This window comes from Aedes albopictus, chromosome 2, assembly GCF_035046485.1.
Source record: "Aedes albopictus strain Foshan chromosome 2, AalbF5, whole genome shotgun sequence".
Taxonomy (NCBI): domain Eukaryota; kingdom Metazoa; phylum Arthropoda; class Insecta; order Diptera; family Culicidae; genus Aedes; species Aedes albopictus.
Genome location: NC_085137.1, coordinates 261,008,744 through 261,030,135, shown reverse-complemented (window position 1 = coordinate 261,030,135; position 21,392 = coordinate 261,008,744). Strand labels below are relative to the sequence as shown.

General features: G+C 37.5%; 1 long non-coding RNA gene across 1 annotated transcript; it reads left to right on the top strand.

Annotated features, from left to right (window-relative positions):
• The first annotated feature begins 5,365 nt into the window (after window positions 1-5,365).
• On the top strand, window positions 5,366-6,642 carry LOC109414501 (uncharacterized). The gene is made up of 2 exons (XR_002131134.3): window positions 5,366-5,543; window positions 5,606-6,642. It is a non-coding gene; the product is annotated as an uncharacterized LOC109414501 (long non-coding RNA).
• The last annotated feature ends 14,750 nt before the right edge of the window (window positions 6,643-21,392 follow it).

The window sequence follows — 21,392 nt, the reverse complement described above, 5'->3', positions numbered from 1 at the left end:
TTGGAGCTCGGCAAAACCCCATAGATGATCGGTTAGCATTGCAAGTTATCAATCAAATGATATAGGTTCGATATTAACAAAAGTGCGTTTACTAAACAAAAAAGTAAATATGGCCATTCGTCTTAATTCTTGTATCTTGAAGTGTATCTTGTTGCATTGGTGCCATAAGGATGAAGAGAACGAAATTGAGGGTTTGAGCGTAAAAATAACAAGTCTGATAGTAAGAAAACTTCTTTTTTTTTTCGGAGAAGAGGGAGAATGTGGGGTATGATCAAAGCTGAGTAGCATTCACCATGCGTGTATTTCCCCTAGCAAGCATCAGTGACAGCCAGCACCATGACGGGGTCGTCGTCAGTGTGATGCTGCCTCATTGAAGAGTGGACTGTTGGCGGAGCAAGTCGCCATCACCGTGAGGTTCCGTATTATGCCAAGTGATTCTACTGCAGTTTGCTAAGATGGCTGGGAACGGATTGTTCCAGTGAGTTGCTCGGTATTTACAGGTATGTGCAACAAATTTACAGTTATCGCACCGCCAAATGTCAAAATGGTGCGCCATGTTTGCCCAAATGAACAGACGGATGAAGTTCACGTTCATTTAACGTCAGTTGATGGTTTGTTGATATTGTCAGGCGTTCCATTTATCGAATTTTTGTTCGCTAAGTGAAACATAAACATTTTGCATTTATCGTCTACTGTATCTTTGATATCCTACTAAAATTTGAAAACGGTCTGATAAAAAGTTCCTAACCTTTTTTCACGTTGTTTACCCGACTATCTATCGCGTAAGATTGCAAAACTAAGGTAAATAGAGAAGGAAGAAAACCTAATGATCTGACGAAGGGGAAGTTTGTCAATGTTTACTTGTTTTGTTTCACATCAGACAAGACATTACAATTGTGCCACAAAACTAACCCAACATCATCTAGAAAATACTGTGCTGTTGCGTCAACAGGTTCTTCGCCACAGCTTCCAGCAGAAATAAAGCAGCTGTTTTGTTGGTGAGGATTCTTATTCGATTGGCACATCATCAGGGAACTATTCCGGTTTTGGATTAGAGTGCAATAAAAGAGCCCCAAAAAATAGAAAAAATATAGCTATAAAGTATTTGATTACAGCTTACAGTTTGAATTGATAATAATGTTTACATCCGACAAGCCATGGTGATATCCCAACAGTTTTTTTATTACACTTCCAGCTGTAATGATATCGCATAACGATAGTAGCTTCAAAGAACTGCTGGTGTGGGAAGAATTTGGCAGATTATAAATAAATGATAACAAGTTCTGTTGCATTTTTTTTTTAAACAAATATGACGAAGTCCCCAAATTACGCTTCGCTCAAGGGAGAGGGGAAAGTACAACCGAGCGCTACGGTCCATACAAAAATTCTAGGACTTTTATACAAAAACGGAAGAGGAGGGGTGTTAAAACATGACGATTTTAGCGTTGCGTTCTAAATAAATGCTATAAGTTTTGTATCATGGCTTTTGGCTCGAGTGGTCAATATTACAAAAATGATGAAACTATTTCGCGTCAGTGCAACAACCCAACAAATTTTGAAATAATTTTGTTACAAAAAATGTTGCAAATACAACAATAAATTTGTTACGAAATTTTGTTATTGGCAATTATTTTAATATGCACAGTGTAACAAATGCTGTTATTTATCTGTTTAAATAAATAATACAAGTTTTGTTATAATTTTGTTTTTAAAATAATAACAAATTTTGTTAAAATTTTGGTATGGTTATTCACATATACGAACCCTTACAACAAAATTATATGAAATTGTGTTATTTCTAACAACGGTTGTAATAATTTTGTTATAATTTTGTTAGGAGCTTCTGGTCGGGTACCCAGACGGATCCGACCTTTGCTGCTTCGCGTTTCAGGCGGGTGTACAGCTCTGCCACCGTTCCAAATGTTCTAGCGATAATGTCCATGTCGCCCGCAAAGCACACGAATTTACCGGATTTTGTGAAAATCGTTCCCCGGCTGTTGAGCCCGGCTCGTCGCATCACACCTTCCAGAGCGATGTTGAAGAGTAGGCATGAGAGTCCGTCACCTTGTCGCAGTCCCCGGCGAGATTCGAATGAACTGGATAGTTCACCCGAAACCCTTACGCAGTTTTGCACACCGTCCATCGTTGCTTTAATCAGTCTAGTCAGCTTCCCAGGAAAGTCATTTTCGTCCATGATTCTCCATAGCTCTGCACGGTCGATACTGTCGTATGCCGCTTTGAAGTCGATGAACAGGTGATGCGTTGGGAAATACCTAAATCTATTTTATTCTTATAACATTACCCGTTGTTAGTCAGTTTATTCATCCAATATTTTTCATCAAACTTGTAGCAAGTTCATATCTCAAGAGAACTAACGCGGTGCACCTGGCAACGCTTCGCGATGCTCCAAATGCACCGCGGTGCACGATCTGAAAACCCCTGAATATGCAATATGGGCTGGATCTGCCAAGTAGAGCAAGGTATTTGTGGAATAGTAATTAGGGATCTTATAGTACCGTAATCCGGGGTAACATTGATCAGAATTTTCGAACTTTCTTGAATAATTCTCTTGTTAAAGCAAATGTTGCATGTTTTATATTTTTAAAACAAGTACTGGCCCTCTGATTATGTGTTAAGCTACTCGAAAAAGTTTTGTAAAACTTTTGAACATATTTAAATAGGCTTTTTAATCTTATTTTTGATTTTGTTGATTTGGGGTAACATTGATCATGTCAGTGATCAATGTTCGTTTGTGTTGAAAATACCCATACTTACCAAATTCGGGGTCGCTGATATCAAATATGTTGTCCAAATTCTTACAAGTTATGTATTTTTGAGTTATTTTAAGATTAAAATCCTCCAAACCGCGAATAACGCCTAAAGGTAGGCAATGGCTTAAGGAATTGATAGCTTACTTTAAATAAATCGTATATTTTATTGAAAAAGAGAATTTACATAAAAGTTTCGTTCATTAAATCAAACTCTAGGATATTATATTGAAGTAATACAGTGATTTCGAACCTCATATTGTATCTAGTATTCATGCCATGCATGAATGTTTGACAATGTATCTCATTGCGTTACGAAACACAGTTATGGAAAAATCGATTTATTTCAATGTTTATGAAATTAAATTTTCATGAATTGCATGTCATTTAATAGCTAAATGATAGCAGATTACGATATGCCATTCGATAGCAGAAACTGATTCAATGTAAAATGCTTGTTTGAACATTTCCTGAGGTGGGTCAAGCTGATCAATGTTACCCCGCTGATCAATGATACCGTAATCCGGGGTAACATTGATCAGAATTTTCGAACTTTCTTGAATAATTCTCTTGTTAAAGCAAATGTTGCATGTTTTATATTTTTAAAACAAGTACTGGCCCTCTGATTATGTGTTAAGCTACTCGAAAAAGTTTTGTAAAACTTTTGAACATATTTAAATAGGCTTTTTAATCTTATTTTTGATTTTGTTGATTTGGGGTAACATTGATCATGTCAGTGATCAATGTTCGTTTGTGTTGAAAATACCCATACTTACCAAATTCGGGGTCGCTGATATCAAATATGTTGTCCAAATTCTTACAAGTTATGTATTTTTGAGTTATTTTAAGATTAAAATCCTCCAAACCGCGAATAACGCCTAAAGGTAGGCAATGGCTTAAGGAATTGATAGCTTACTTTAAATAAATCGTATATTTTATTGAAAAAGAGAATTTACATAAAAGTTTCGTTCATTAAATCAAACTCTAGGATATTATATTGAAGTAATACAGTGATTTCGAACCTCATATTGTATCTAGTATTCATGCCATGCATGAATGTTTGACAATGTATCTCATTGCGTTACGAAACACAGTTATGGAAAAATCGATTTATTTCAATGTTTATGAAATTAAATTTTCATGAATTGCATGTCATTTAATAGCTAAATGATAGCAGATTACGATATGCCATTCGATAGCAGAAACTGATTCAATGTAAAATGCTTGTTTGAACATTTCCTGAGGTGGGTCAAGCTGATCAATGTTACCCCGCTGATCAATGATACCCCGGATTACGGTACCCCGGATTACGGTACTTAATTAATTGTTACAATGTCAACAGGTTAAAACAGCCTAATGACAAATCTTAATAAACTACAAACAAAAAAAGCAATCATTTTACATTAAACAGTTAGTGCTCGCAAAAAATTGTCTCGAATCTTAGCTCTACTTAAATGGAAATCAAAACTAGAAAAACAAATAATAAATACCCGACACATACTCCTAACAGGTTAGTTCATCCCATAGTTTGTCGAAGATCTAATAATGCACAGAAAATCACTAGAACGAAGAGCGCGCCTTCTGAGGTCCATGTTCAGTTGATTCAGCAGCTCCGGACAATCAATGTTTGATGTAAGTAGATCACCTGTGAAACCTAATAAAACTATAAAGCTTACAATTTACGAAATGTTAATACTTTCTTCATGCAGTCGTAAACATTCATGATTAACCGTTAAGCTTCGAAGTTGAAGAGACGGACGGCTAGATTTATCAAGTTAATGATAATTTGATTTCGTTTGCAAATATTGATGATTCATTAATGCGACCTACACGCTAAGAAAATGTTACTCTAAAATGAGTAAGATTCACACAAAACTGAGCTAAACTGGAACAGCTCAAAAAATGAGTAAATTGCATTTCCAGCGATAGCGCTGGCCCAAGTGCAAAAATCCAACTGGTTTAAGCCGTATAATATTCTTCGCATCATCAAGAATATTATACGGCTTAAATTGATGAGATTTTAGCACTTGGGCCAGCGCTATCGCTGGAAAAAAAATTTACTCAATTTTGAGTTGTCCCACTTTAGCTCGAAAATGAGTGAATTTTCTGACCGTGTACTGATTGATAAGCGATATCTCTGATGATCTGATGTCTTCGTCACTGTGAACCCCAATGAATCAGAACGTAGGTTTTTGGATGCACATTAAGGGCATGATGTTGAACTTGTGTTTGAAAATTCGTCCTTGATTTTCTTTTTTTTTCTTCAACATTTACATGAAATTTGCTCTTATCGGAAATTAAGTTTTATAAAAAAATATTTAAAATTAATGCATAATGCAACTCCGGAAGTGAACATTATTATCATGATTTTTTATAGCTATCAACTTAACAATCGTTTGAAATTTGTTGCCACTTGTGCGACCATTTGGGTAGGGTGACCTATTTTGAGCACTTTCCATTATAACTCAGATGATTTTATATCAATTGGTATGAATTTTTGTTCATGGCTAGATACTTAACGTATAGCGTTGTACACGAAATAGTTATTAGGTTTCAATAAAATTAACGGAGTCATATAGAAAGAATTGACCAAAATAGGATACCTTGCTCAAATGGCTTTACGTGTTATCAGGTGCGCTCGTTATCGCAAGATCCGATATAAATTTTCTGTTTATGATATGTCTCTATCTAGTGTTAATCAACATGTTTCAAGCAGTGGACTATCTCTCAACCTTCGTTCTCCAGCCGTCATCGAAGAAGACTGTCACGAAAAAGGTAAATTTTATTTTTTGCAATCAAGTGAGATCAAAAAGTAATAAAAAATAATCTTTTTACAGCAAATGAGCAATGCAAACAATTCAGCCAGCACACCATTGTTGCATCCGGAGCAAGGCGGTTCTGGTCATCCAATAAGCGGCCATAAATATCCGATTTACGTTGCTCAACCTATACACAGCGTTCCAAATTTTCCCCCACACTACGCTCATCAGTATTACCCCGGATGTCCACTGTGCCCAATAGATCCGCATTATTCGAGATATCCGGTATACCCCAGCTATCCTGTGCATCCTGGATATCAGCAACCAGATAGGTGGCACCTTGCAAACCCGAGGTGAATTGCAAGGGTTATTTTAAGTCTGTGAAACCAAAAGATCTTTTCAAATTGTTAGTGTTTAGTGATATCTGGTAGTGCTTGGCAGTTGAATATAATTCAAATTTGTTATTGAAAATGTTCGTGTTTTGTCATGTCGAAAAGCAGATTTCGTATTAATTAGTATATGATTTATTATAAAGAATTAAAAGTCTGGAGAACCTTAAACGCTTTTGCTTTTTGTAAAAAAAAAGTTTTATCAAGTGTAACATTTTAAAAGTAAATTTTTATTATCAAACTTCTTTAAAAAAGTATTGGAAAAATACATGTACGATTTATTACAAGCTGTAACGAATTTAGTTATGCATATCTTATGAAGCATGATACTATATTATTCGCTCCGGTTCAACAAATTGAGTCATTAAAAAACGGAACCTCATTGTATTTTATGAACGACAAGGTTATTCCCAATCAAAAGCAAAAAACAATACAAAAACGATTGAACAGTGCGCTGTCGGTTGCCACGTTCCGCATAATTTATTTATTGCTGTTGATTTCGCACATAAGTTCATGCATCACCTCGTTCGTCCATATTAGGTATACCTCAGAGAAAGGGTAGCAAGCTCCACTCACTACTTCAAAGGAAAGGCGAACGTCGACCTATCAAACATCAGCTCCAAGTTTCGCAAGCGAGAAAAAATAGAAAGGACATAAATACGGTGACAAATTGATTTCCCCAAGGAGCCGGAGTCGATGAATAAAAAATATGCCTCAATATCTTCATTCGCTGCTTTTGGTTTATTGTGCCACACCTTGCTCAGCCCAACAGAAGAAACACCTTATTATAGCTCTGGGAGAAGAGTGTGGATGACGATGAGATCAATATGCTTACGAACATACATCTATAACATTATGAAACAAAACATGTTCGGTTCTTCTTGACTAGGGTAGAAATCTACTTTGTCATATGCGCTAATTCCCGTCATATCAGACGGAAAATAGCCGATAACCAAGGATATTCATACTAACTTTTGCAAATGGCTCTTCAGATGGAAGCAAAAACATGTAGACTGTCAATAACCAATCAATTTTCTGCATACGAAACATCGTACTTCACATCCATAGAAGGATTTTTCTTACTTCATTGACTGTGATGGGGTATTATGATCTGGTGGACAAGAAAAAAAAATATTTTTTTTGGGTTGATATTCTAAAGCTACATCCATCTCAATTTAAAAGTTTCTTCTCAATAGTAATTTGAACTCACGATTTGATTTGGATCACGAAGAATTTGACCGACCTACGGTGGAAGCAAATTTATATATTGAATTGAATGAAAAGAGAGAGGCTTTCAGCTGACAATGAATGTGGTCAAACACGAATGAAACAATGAGAATGTCAATCTTCACTTTGGATCTTCGAATTTTTTACCCTCTGCTAGTATGAGAGTATGAGTGGTTCAGTTTGACGAAAAGCTTTCACCGACCAGAGCGGTAATCGAACCCACACTCCGAGGTTTAAGAAACAGATAATAAACTGACGCCCCTAACCGCACGGCCACGAAGCCAACAAAACTGATACCAAATTGGCCATGAGGCGTTCGGCAAGGTGCAAGATTAAAATCGACCATTATTGGTCGGTGCTCATATGGACGGGAATTAGATGAAAACCCTATGTGATTCTGGAAAGTTTTTGTGCAGTGTACGGACATTTTTTTTTTGCATAAGTAGGGTGTGGGACCAATTGGGCCGAATGATTCTATGCCCATTCTCAGAACAAATTTTTATTGATTCGCCATGATGAAAACTTGGACAGACGCAAGGCCCAAGCAGCACACATGTCAAACAAACAAACGAGCTACGGTAGTGCAAGTTTTAGATGCACAGAAGTCACTGTGTCTTACTTCTAGCAAGGGGAAGAAATATGTACACTTCCGATCAAAAGTTTGGGGTCACCCCCTCAAAAACATGTCATTTTTTTAGGCCCATATCTTCGCCAATTTGCGTCCGATTCCAAAACCCTAGGTCTCATTCAAAGGTAATAAGCCAAAGAAACTTTGAACATGATTGAAAAGAAACTTTTTCATAAAAGTATGTATGTAAACTTGACCCAAAGTTGCCAAATTTTTTAAAAAATGAATATAAACTTACGGCCATGTCACTGGAAATTGGGTCGACCAAATTTTAAGATGAGAGCGGAAATATAACCCATTTATTAGCTTTCAACTGCTTTTTACAGAACTTAGCTAAAAAATCTAGAAATAAAGTTATTAAGTAAATTACCTCTTCATGTCATCGACCAAAAGTTTGGGGTCACCCCTCAATATGATGTATCGGCCAAAAGTTTGGGGTCACTATCGTAAAACATGGAAAAGCGATTTGTTGATATCTTTGTCATCTTTCATTCAATTTTAATTATTTTGGCTTATTTGAAACACAATGAATGATACTTACTGCATATACATTAAACCACACATATTTGTTGAAATTTACAAACTAAAACTTAACGTGAAGTTGCCTCATTTTTTGAAATGTGGTGAAATGTGTTAACTTTATATAACATTTTTATATACAAAAATCGTTAAATACGTTAAGCTAAAGACATCAAACGTAAATTTAGTTAATTATCTTTGAAATGAGCCAAAAAAAATTAAAATTGAACTATAAATGACGAAGATATTACATTACCAAATCACTTTTCCACGTTTTACGAAAGTGACCCCAAACTTTTGGCCGATACATCGTATTAAGGGGTGACCCCAAACTTTTGGTCGATGACATGAAGAGTTAATTTACTTTTTTACTTTTTTACTTTTTTTCTAGAACTTTTAGGTAAGTTCTGTAAAAAGCAGTTGAAAGCTAATAGAAAATGGGTTATATTGCCGCTCTCATCTTTAAATTTGGTCGACCCAATTTCCAGTGACATGGCCGTAAGTTTATATTCATTTTTGAAAAAAATTGGCAACTTTGGGTTAAGTTTACATACAACATTTTTTGAAAAAGTTTCTTTTAAATCATGTTCAAAGTTTCTTTGCCTTATTATCTTTTGAATGAGACCTAGGGTTTTGAAATTGGACGCAAATTTGCGGAGATATGGGCCTAAAAAAATGACATGTTTTAAGGGGGTGACCCCAAACTTTTGATCGGGAGTGTATAAAACGCGAAAAAAATTAATATTTCTACTCGGAGTGAAAGGATTTGAATGAATTTTTGACACGAACTGTTGAAATCTCTACAGTTTCTGATAAGAAGGGTGTCCTTCACCGCGCGATGCTGGAAAGCAGTGTATTGAGCCCGCTTTACCCCACTCTCTCACTTTTTCACATTTTTCGAAAAATCCTGGAGTGCAAAATAAATGATTTATATAACCGTTATGTGGCCGGCAAACTTTTTGCTTTTTTCTACACCGTGTATTTTAAATGGGTGCTGGGTACCCGGGTACCCTGCCGGCCACATAAGGGTTAATTCGTATTTGTGCAAAAACTTTCGTAGTATCGAATGGAGCTGATTTGGCTCACCGCACGGCCTTAAAAATTGAAATATCTTCAAATAACCCCGATATCCCTTATTTCTTTGAAATTTTACATGCATTTCCGCCCTGAATGGAATGAGATCGATAAGAGCAGGACCAACCCTATGCCAAATTGCCAATGCTATGGAATTTTTACACAAATACGAGTTGAATTAGTCATTTATTTTTCATGACAGTCGGGAAAAGATGAAGATTTTCTCAAATAGATGTGTGTGAAAGAGTAGGGTAAAACGAGCTAATTGCATTGTCTTCCAGCATCGTGCGGCGAATGACGCCCTCCTTATCTGAAACTATAGAGGTTTTTACAGTTTGTGTCAAAAATTTATTTGAATCCTTCCACTCCGAGCAGAGATATTGAATTTATTCGCGTTTTATACCTACAGTAATGTTCCAATTTTATCACGCCCTCCGCACGTCAGTCCTTTATTTTTCATTATTTTCTGTAACATTGAAGAATAAATTTTACCCCTCTGCTTCGAGATGAGTGTTGAAGGCGTGTTTTGCAACGTTTAAAATATTGTAAATGCGTATAAATTTTGTTGAATATTTAAAAACATTTTTAATAACGTTTTTATCAAAAAACGGAACAAAACCGTATTTCTTCCCACTGTGCATTGTGTTAGAAGTAAGTCACAGTGATCCAAAACTTGCGCTGCTGTGACTCTTCTGTGCTGCTTCGGGGGTTTATGTACTTAGTATGCGACTCATCGGAAGAATACACTAAATGTTCACATGCGACCGTCGGTAGCTGGCATAATGGCTGACCTTCGCTAGTCACCAACAAATTATCAAATTTGCATAGTTTGATAGAACGGTTCATTTTTTAAATAATGGTGAGTTTCAAGGCATTTCAGTGGGCTCGAGGAGGTTTCAGGAGGTTTCGGGAGTCTTCATGTGGTTTCGAGGTCGGTTCACAGATGTTTGAGAGAAGTTTCTGGGTGTCTGAAGTGGTTTAGAGGTGTTTCAAGTCGTTTGAAGATGTTCCAGGCAATTACAGAGAGCTTGAGGTGGATTCTCGAGAGCTTCAGGGGGACTCTTGGTGATTTCAGAGAAGTGTCTGAAAGTCTCAGGGGGCTTTTAGAAGGATGTCAAGGTGTTTTAGGTGGTTTCAGAGGGTCTTTGGGACGATTTCTTTACTCTGGCTTAGGTCTTAAACCCGGTTTAACTGTGTGGTTAAACCAGGTTTACGAGTTAAGTAGAGGCAAAGAATAAAAATAGAAAGAATGCCCTCTCTTGCCTTTTTCTATGAAAACGTCAAGCGACAAGACAAGTGGCGCTCTCTAAGCATATCAAGGTGGAAGCTCTCTGTAATAGTGTTCGTGATTTGTCATCAGAGAAGGTGGTGTGCGTATGTTTTGGTATCCGCATACAATCAGTAACGTACACTACCGCATGAAGGTTGAACTTTCATCCGCAGATAGCGCTGCGGTAGTGTCCCCCGAGCATCAGCGGAGTGGGCATTCTTGATATTCTTATTCTTTGGTAGAGGTCACGAAATCGTCTTTTAGGAAGATTTGGAGGCTTTAGCAGAGTTTAGAGAAGTTTACTGGGATGCTACAAAGGTTTCAGGAAGGTGACCTTAGGTGAGTAGACAAATTATTCGTAATACAACGAGAGATCACTTGTTACGCTAATAGATTGGATATTCCATGCTCAAGAGCTTTCTTGGATACCGTAAACAGTTATTGATGCCACTCAACCAAACATATTTGCATGAGCCTCGGTAAGCATGTACTTTGTTCGTAGTACTTCTAATGATCACTAATTGGTATTGGGATTTTAGGCGGTTTCTGGAATGTTTTAGGTCTCTATGGCATTTTAAATATATGGTCTCAGGGGATTTCAGGGACGCTTCAGGGTGTCTTTGTCAAAACACTCTTAGCCTTCCTTTTGCATCACGTTGGCAGCAGCTCGCTGACGTAATGTACAATTTGAGTCAAAAATGACCCTTATTCCAAAGGAGGCTTAAAGGCTTCTGAAACCCCCTGAAACGCCCCGGAAGCCCCTTGGACCACCCTTCTTTTGGGCTCTCTGGGAACTTCCTGGAAATGCACTTTGCTCTAACTCTCAAACGCTCAGGAGCAAACTATGTTTCTACATTAAAACCCTGACTTATTTTTTTTTTTTCATGAAATTTCCTTTTTTCATGCCCTTTTTAATTTATGCACATTTTCAATTTATGCACCCCAATGGTATAAATAGAGCTTCCAGTGTACTTATGTTTTCGTATCTATTTCTTCATCAGTGTATTATCGTTTTATATTTTCTTCTTCTCATAAAAGTGAGAATCATAAAGGCCTTAGACAACGTTAAAGTTGACTGGACTAAAGAAAGCGTAAGTCAAAAAATGGTCACTTTTTTCGATTAGGCATGCAATAAAAATAATGCATCTTGACCGTTTTCCAAGTAATTTGCGAACAGGGAAAAAAATGACCCAAATCGATTTTAAATAGGTCAATTTTTGTCACGATCATAAAATGATTTACGCACTGGAGTCGTAGTTAATGTAAAAAAGTGACCTGCATATTTTATGTGAGTAGCGACAGCTTCGTTCCATTTTTCAGGTAAGTATGTCAGATTGGCTTCACTAATATTAACAAACCAGCCAGTATGCTATGAATGCAATTACATACTATAAATCTAAGGCTGTTTATATGTGCAATTGTTCAAGTCGAAACATTTGCAGCAGGATTAGCTGAGCCAGCCCTCTTGTTTGTTTATGAAATTCACTCGTGCTGTGCAATGGCATTCTTCAGTTTGCAAGCTCATCCATCCACCTTCGTTTCTAATGCTAACCCGTTCTCGATCGAATCAGGACAGCCTCAATTTTTGGGGTTATAATTTGCAAAGTAATAAAATCATAAACACAGATTAACTCCTTCCTTCTTCGTGGATAGCCAACGGGATCTTCAGAAGCTACTACCTTTCGCTCTTCGTGTGTCATTCGTACGCTAGTTTAGTTATGCTGGTTGTAGCAAAAACTATAGGGGTGCATGCGAAAGGAATATTAAATGTCTAGTGAAACGCGTCCAAAAATCGTTTATTAGATTCTTAGCATAGAGATATTTAACGGTTAAATGAATGGTAACAGGCTGTTACTAACAGCAGCATTGATAACAATACGAATGCTGTTGATCGAATGCTCCATAACCACCCTCTGAAAACTATGATAAATAATTTTCTTACAAGTATTCCGATGTCAACAGAAGCTTTTGGACCCTAAGATGTCTTTGGAATTGACAATGGTTGCTATTGCTAAGTTGCCTTTGGTACCGTCAAACGGGGTTACTTGCAACAGCGGTGTAACTTGCAACACGATAACATACACTAAATGTGTAGCATTTTCTAATAATAATAAAAACTAGTATGCCCAACTATTTCGGTTATAGAGATTATGTGTATCAAAGATCGATTTAGTATAAAAATTAGCTTTGTTTCTTTGTTTATGGTTTAGCTACACTGTTAAAACGGATTGCTCATTTTATGCCATAAAAACAAGTATGAAAATCGTGCTTGACCTCTCCCTTATGGTAAGTGCGATAAGTCTGATGACCTTGCTTGCAGTTAGGGTACCTAATAGTAAGCTTAGCTAAACGATAAAAGTTAGATAAACTTATCGACTAAGTAATGCAAAAAATCATTATTATATTCGACAACCACTATGGGGTAACTTGCAACAGTTGAATTTGACGAAATCTTCTATTATTTATCTTCATTTCACGATATACTTTACAGAAATAACCGAAATGGATCATTTATTGATTACGTAACGCGTTCATTTTCAAATGACAATTCATTTTTTACATTTTTTTTGCACGTGACCTTCAAACATTGTTGGGAAATACCATATTTTAAAGTTTCATTCATGTTTCATCATGTTTAAAGTTCAATTTTTGTTTATGAACGCTGTGAAGCAATCACCAATATTAATTCTGAACCTAGATGTAGTAAATTATTTCAGTTTAATACCCAAATCAGCGAGTTTGACATTTACAAAGTAGAATAGGTGTGTTTCAATCATGTTAATTTAGCTGCAATTGCCAAACACCACTTTAAACTGAAAACTACTTGAAGATGACTCACTCTACCTTTTCAAGAAATGACAATAATCATTGTTGACATTTTGTAATGAGTGCTAAGTCACGAGAATCATATATATTTTGGGTTCGAGGGAACGTTGCTAAACGATATACTCTCGCTTGCAATAACTCTCAATCTTTTCATGAAAAATTATATGTCAATTGGTTAGTGTACATCTTTTCATGGTATGTTTCATACATAATATCAAAAATTTACAAGACGACCAAATACTAGAATGTTAGTGCTGTTTAATGAAAGCAAACTTAGCTCCATGTCCTATGTTGCAAGTTACCCCAGAGATGGGGAAACTTGCAACAAGCATGTATTTCGCACCTCCTGATTAGGTGGCAACGTATTTTGGTAAACCAAGTGCTGCATAGTATTCTACTCGGGGTAATTAGCGTACACGATGCTTCACAGGATGTTTCAAATGTTTAGATTTTCAATGATATTGCTTCAAAGTCGAAAAGTGTTGCAAGTTACCCCATTTGACGGTAACACTGTTTTACCGCGTATGAAGTGAATTTATAGGAAACGTTTGCAGCCTGAGCGCCTGAGCGGGAATAGCAATACCTCTGAGATGGAATTCTAGTTGTTTTGTTTTTATCCACGTAAGTAAGCCTTTCGCACAACTGATTGATGGTATCACATTTCAAGCCTAACTTTGCAAAACACCGTATGTAATATATGTAAACAAAAAAGAGTTTTTCACATGAGGTGCTGAATTTCGTTAAGGACTACTTGTATCGCCCAACTTTGGGAATGATTTGTTAAAAAATACCCGTATTTTTCACGTCTCTGAAATGCTCAATGTATGAGTTGCTATGGGAGCAGCGAACTTCTCCTTCGATTTTCACCGCTCGTGGGTATTGGTCTCCAGTTAGTATAGTGGTTAAGGCTATGGATCGCCAATCCGGAGACGTCGGGTTCGATTCCCGTCTCGGTCGGGAAAATTTTCTCTACTCCCTGGGCATAGTGTATCATTGTACTTGCCTCACAATATACTAATTTCGAATTACTGAATTCATGCAATGGCTGGCAAAGACAGCCCCCCAATTAATAACTGTGGAAGTGCTCAAAGAACACTAAGTTGGAGAGAGGCAGGCCAAGTTCCAGTTGGAACGTCGAGCCAGAAAGAAGAAGAAGGGTATTGTTAGATACGGTGTTTGGTAAAGTTTGGCTTGATTTATAAGATGAAATAGGCTACACCTGGTTCAGAAATTATAAATACACTAACGATTTACTGCCATTTTAATTTAAGCACATTGTTTTCTTTCTAGTTCTTACAGTCTTACAGTATTCTAACCAAGCAATTGATGATTGATGATGTTTTTGTGAAATCTTGCAAAGTAAAATATAGGGCACTAAATAGTTTACTAGAACATCAAAACTTGAAGTTGCACAAAACGGTGAAAAAATGCAGCATAGTGAAAAAGAAAAAAAATCTCACAAAAAAATATTTCGTTTCTAAACTTAGGGGGCATCCATTTAGTACGTCATGCTAAAAATGGGAATTTTCAACCTCCCTCCCCGCTTCGTACGGGGTTTTCCTATCATTAATACATTGCTTGTCACACTTTTCAGAACCCCCCTCCCCCCTCTAAGCGTGACGTACTTTATGGATGGCCTCTTAATGAAAGTTGCTGTATCTATAAAAACTATAATTCTCAACTGGTAAAAGTAATTTCACTGTAACATTTGGTCAAGAACCTTCATTATGGGTCAACTTAATGGATAAATTTGTGTTTCAAATTTCTCAAAAACACTAGTAGCAATAAACGTTGAACAAACGAATTTCTTAATTACTACACGGTATTCGTTTTTATGGTATGACAAGCTTTGCCATCTGTAGGATCGAATGGGCTGAAAAAATAAATTAGTTCAAATGTGTTCAGAAACGCTAAGAAACTGTGTGGTAGTTCTTATGTTGCTAAAGTTGGTCTCAAAAAAAAAAAAATGCTGCGAAAATTGCTTTATCGATTTTTTTCCAGTTTTGATGTAGGATTTTAGGAAACATGTTGAGCAAGTGAATGCAATATAGAGTGGGAGATTTTTTGGTATTTAAGGTGAAACATCAGAAGTATTAAGTAAAGATATTGAGAACACGACTGTTTTTGTTCAAAATATTATGACAATTGAAAGGGAATTTAAAAATTTGGAGCACAATATGCTTAATTCTGCTAAAAATCATCAAAAGTGTTCATTTTATCCAACGAACAAAGTATATTTACAATTTGTGAAACAGTCTACATGTATTAGCTTTTAGGCACGCAAGAGACGCAAGCTAAGCGTCCATTATGCAGTCAACTCCGCTACCATCTCTTAATGACTGCTTAACTCATTTCCAAATATTTTCAGACAGGGCGCACGTCATCTACAACGTCATGCGAACAGTAACAATTCTAATGCACCAATAGCAAGAATCTCAAAATTTAGCCACGTCCACGTCGCCTAGTGCAATATAAATGGAAGTTCAATTATCTATACTTGAAGTGCTAAGTAGACTCGTTTCACATGCAAACCACTATAGATACCTGCTACTTCCGTTCACATCAACTGTTACGTAACTGTTTCTAATTGAGGTAATACTTGCACCGTCTGTTCGCAAAGCACTCCGAACCGAGACACAGCAATGATCTGCCCTTCCGTTTTCTAATGTGGACAGCAAAACGACCGGCCACCATACATCATTTAGAGGGATTTTCATTATATGAAATCAAAACATTGTTAACACTTTCAGTTTTAGAGAAAACAGGTATTGAACGAGGCGCAACATTTGCCAACAAAGCAGAAAAGAATGGAAGAACAAGCGTCATTAGACAAGTTTTGGCAAATATGAGGTTCGTGGTCAGACAGGGTAGGGCTAAGCTACACGGCTTATCCCGCAGTAGAAGCTATTTCAAAACTAATATGTCTGCTTGGCGGCATGTCTCATGTGATTAAGGCATATGCTTATCAACCATATTGTTGGGTATTTTTAAACAAGAACAAAAAATGTCATGGTGTTGAAGCACGTGCACTAAGCTTTTGATGTGTTGTCAATTCTTGATATTCGTAGAGCTTTGATTCAATACCGGTGCTCTTCTGATTAGCGATACAAATGGTGAAGAAACCGAAGTCAGGATCCGTCATGGTGCCGTCGGCCGCCATGATAATGAGCTGATCGAAATGGGTTGTGAAACAAATGATTTGATGACTTATCTGCTGGTCATGCAGATAACCAGATGCGGATGCTAAGATATGAGTATCTTGACCTTGACGAACGGACTCGAAATTATCGAAAGGTGGAAACAGTACTTCTATAAACAACATCAAATAGTAAAACCACGTATTACCGATAGACCAACTAATTATAAAGAATTCGCCACATTTGAACATTTATAAAGTAACATTAATATACAACATCAAAGCCCAGAATCCGACAAAATATTTAGCAAGTATACTGCTGCGTAACCAATCACGCACGACTTCTTGACGGTGCCGATCAGTTTGTTCGCTGAAAAACACCCTGTAGGAGACTTTGTCTTACGTACTGCTAAGAGCTCTCGAACGTCCTTGAGACTCGTTTCGGTTTGTGTAGTCGGAAAAATCGTCCAAGATTTATTGCAGCAAAGATGTGGCATTGAACCCTGAAGGAAGAAACCAACTTCATAACGTTAATGGCTTTATGATTAGAAATTGCTATACGACGACGGTTCGTATTCTCTAGAATAGGATGCGCAAACCCATCCCCGGGAACTCATGCAGTGTTTTATTGCACCCGATTGGAACAAAACTGAATTATGTTGGTTTCTTTTCGACAACCTCAAAGTGTCATTGGACGGCAGTGGCACAGAAGTAGCACCTAGAGGCCAAAGTCTTAATCTATGCTTCTGGTATTGGAAATGGGATGTTTTTCCGTGGAACTGCAAATGCTCGGTTTTGTTAAATAAGGAAGCGTACGTGGTTTAAAAAGGTACATGTTAATTATAATATCAATGATTAAGATATGTTTTAACAGTAGTAATAATGACTTTCATGGATATCAACCTGGATAGAGATGAAAAATTGACGATAAAAACGTGGTATTTATTTGATTGATATAAGAAGCAAAAGATCTGACAATATTTTTACCTGAAACTTCTGATCAATAGAAAAATTTGAACTTTAGGAAATCCAATGAATAACTCTGTGCTGATAGCTAGATCTTTCAAAAACTAAATATGATATGATTATGATAACACGAGAGTAAATTTCAAATATTATTTCAGATTTTTTTACCTTTCCGCCCGAAGATTGCCATTTACCTGGTAGACCCCGTAGCATATATGCATGCATTTATTTAACATCCAGTGCTGAAAATGTCACTTCGATATATCTAGATTCAATCACCGACAGCTGATTTCAGAAGCTGACTATCTTCATGAATATTAATTGGCATTTTTATATTTTTTGCTTATAGTTAGGACTGTTCTTTGTTTTTGGTGTCTTTCACAGCATATTTATATTTTTATAAATCATTGAAAAATTGATGTTTTGGTCACTTTTCAAATGTTCTTGTTTCTTTTGTATTGAATTGCAACATTTAACATATTATAAATTCATCTCCAAAAGAGACGAACCAGCCAAGGGCTGAAAGTCTCTTAAATAAAGACAAATCAATCAAGCAATACATCTTCAAATTATACTATTAAACAAAACCAGCACATCTGATTTACTTATTTTAAGCTTATTACAAGTAAACAACAACAGAATAATAAAATGCACTCATTCCCAGTTGTGCATTTGGACGAGTCGGACGTGTGCTCCGTATCTCACCACGCGATAGACCTCGTATAAGTGGAGTTTTTTCCCCCGCAAGTGCGGAAGGTTTTTTATATCGTACGTTTTCCTGCTTGTGCGAAGTGTAGTGTCGCAAGGTGGTATCCAGCGCAACCCGGGAAGCGAGGTGCTTGCATCATCGTACATCAAAGAAGAAGCATCGCATCCAAGAAAGTCATCTTTATCGCCATCATCAGCCCCTCCGTCATCGAAGAGGACGGCGGCGACGGGTGCGAAGGCAGACGCGACGGACAGCTTTACCATCGACCTGCCTGTGATAAATATCTACCTGCTTCGGTCAGATAAGTATCACTCTTTCGATACACTCTTTTGTCCGCCCAATTTGTTTTGATCGCTTTTGTCTATTGTATCCCCAGTCCACATTCGACCACGTGCTTTTTTTTGACATCCATAACAGTGGTTCCCAAACTACTGTATACGGGTAAGGGTGTACAAACTGTAAATAACAGAACATTTTTTTTTTGTTTTTTTTTTATTAGCTATTTTTTCTTTTTTTTCAATACCGTTTTTTTTTGCATCCTACAGGGTGCGCTAAAATAAACATAAGAATTGAATTCGTATATTATTAGTACAAGTTTTTTTTTTGCTTTATTTTTTTTTCTATATATTATTAACATTGTTTGGTTTACAAACCAAACAGTTGTCGTCCTAAGGAAGAAAGTGCACTGTAAATACTTTAAGGTTTTTCTCTTCCTCTTTTGCACTTTTGAGTTATTTTCCATAAATTTGTTTCCACATGGACGATTCGATTGGAGGCGAAACGCCTCCCAATGATATCATTGCTCGTACGCGGTTTTATCAGCCATCTTCGCCTGGACCTTGGGTTGTCTATTTCCGGCGCAAATGCAAACCATTGAATATGCTTTCGATTTCTCGAGAGCTGACGCGTAAGTATCCTGGGACCGTTATTCACCAAGTGAAAGCATCCAAGCTGCGTGTTACCGCACCTAGCTACAAAGCAGCAAATGAAATTGCTCAACACGAAGCGTTTACTGTTGAATACGCGGTCTATGTGCCAGCACGAGAAGTGGAGGTGGAGGGGAAGATCCTCGACGAAATGCTGACATGTGAGGACATCAAGACCGGCTTTGGTCGATTCAAAAATAGGTCAATTCCTGATGTGGCTATCCTAGACTGTAAACGCTTATCTAAGGTTTCCATGGAAGGAAATAAAAAGGTGTACTCGCCTTCAGCGTTTTTTCGAGTGACTTTTCCAGGTTCCGTCCTCCCGGAATTTGTTGTAATTGATGGTGGTTTTTACCCAGTGCATCTTTTTAGGCCGAAGGTTTTTAATTGTACCAAATGCAAGCAGTTTGGTCACAGTGATAGCTTTTGCGACAACAAGCCCCGTTGTGGCAAATGCAACCAAGCTCATTTGGAGGACTCTTGCACACAGGAAGCGGAAAAATGTAGCTACTGTGGCGGAGATCCACACGACTTGCAAGTTTGCCCGGCTTACAAAAGACGCATTCGAAATGAGAGTCGCTCTATTATAAGGCGCTCCAAGCAGACCTATGCGGAGATGGTGAAATCTTTTAAAACACCAGATTCCGTGTCTGAATCAGCTGTCCCAGTTGAAAATCCCTATCAGGAGTTGTCTTCCGATGATCAGGACGATGGCGAAACTGATGAGGGTGGATCTCTTTCGGAGGTACACGCACCTGGAAAAAGGAAGTCATCATCTTCCCCGGGATTGCGCCGAAAGGTCTTTTTGAAGTCTTCCCTCAAAAGTTTGCCAAATGTCAAAGGGGACGGGGTAAACTTAAAAACTCCGAATAATCAGGTTCCTCTAGCTTCAGATCCATGTTGTAGCAAGAACCTGTCACCCCCGTCTCCGCCTGTTAAATACACTTCAAAGAGAAATAATCGACAAGGTAGCAAGAAAAAAGCTACCAAAGTTCCTCGCAGTTCAAGCAAGCCTCCTAGACCCAAGCGAGGACTGTTTACTTTTAGGGTTCTCGTGGATCGCTTATATGATGCCCTCAGCCTTCCAGAAACATTTAGAGGCATTATTGATATGTTTATACCTACAGTAGAAGAATATCTTCGGAATCTGACACAATCATGGCCCCTCCTTGCTGCGATCATATCTTTCGATGGATAATTCATCAAGTGAGGTACAAGATATGATCACTGTGCTACAGTGGAACTGTCATAGTCTAAAACCTAAATTAGACCTGTTTAAGTTTTTGATTCACAACTCTGATTGTGATATATTTGCCCTTTGTGAAACATGGCTTTCTTCTGAAGATGAACTCAACTTCCACGATTTTAACATTATACGCCAGGATAGAGGTGACCATTATGGGGGAGTTCTTTTGGGGATCAAAAAGACTTACTCATTTTATAGAATTCCAATCGCGACTCATCCTGGCGTAGAAATCGTCGCTTGCCAAATAAACGTAAAGGGTAAAGAACTTTGCGTAGCTTCCGTTTACATTCCTCCAAGAATTTCAATTAACCGCCGTCATCTTTGGAATGCGGTTTCTGCACTATCACATCCAGTTTTAATTCTGGGTGATATGAACGCGCATGGTACAGGGTGGGGCGAACCATATGACGATAATAGAGCGGCCATTTTCTATGATTTGTGCGACGATTTCAATTTGAACATTTTAAATACAGGTGAAGTGACACGTATTGCATCTGACGGCAAAGAAAGTCGTCTCGACCTATCACTGGGGTCAAGTTCACTATCATTCGATTGCTTGTGGAAGGTAATCGAGGATCCTCATGGTAGTGATCACTTACCCATTATAACCACCATAAAGCATAATAGTGAAAGGTCAGACCATCCAATTCAGGTTCCTTTTGACCTCACAAGGAATATCGATTGGCAAAAGTATGCAAAAGCGGTATCTTTTGGCATCGAATCATTCAATCCCCTCCCACCTTTGGATGAGTATCGATTCCTGTCTGAACTGATATATAAAAGTGCATTAGAATCACAAAAACGACGTGTTCCAAGTGCAACCTTCAAAAGAAGACCAGCCACACTAGGCTGGGATGATGATTGCACCCAGTTGTATCTTAAAAAATCTGATGCTTTCAAAACTTTTCGTAGGCACGGTACCTCAGATCTTTATCAAGAGTACGCAAAG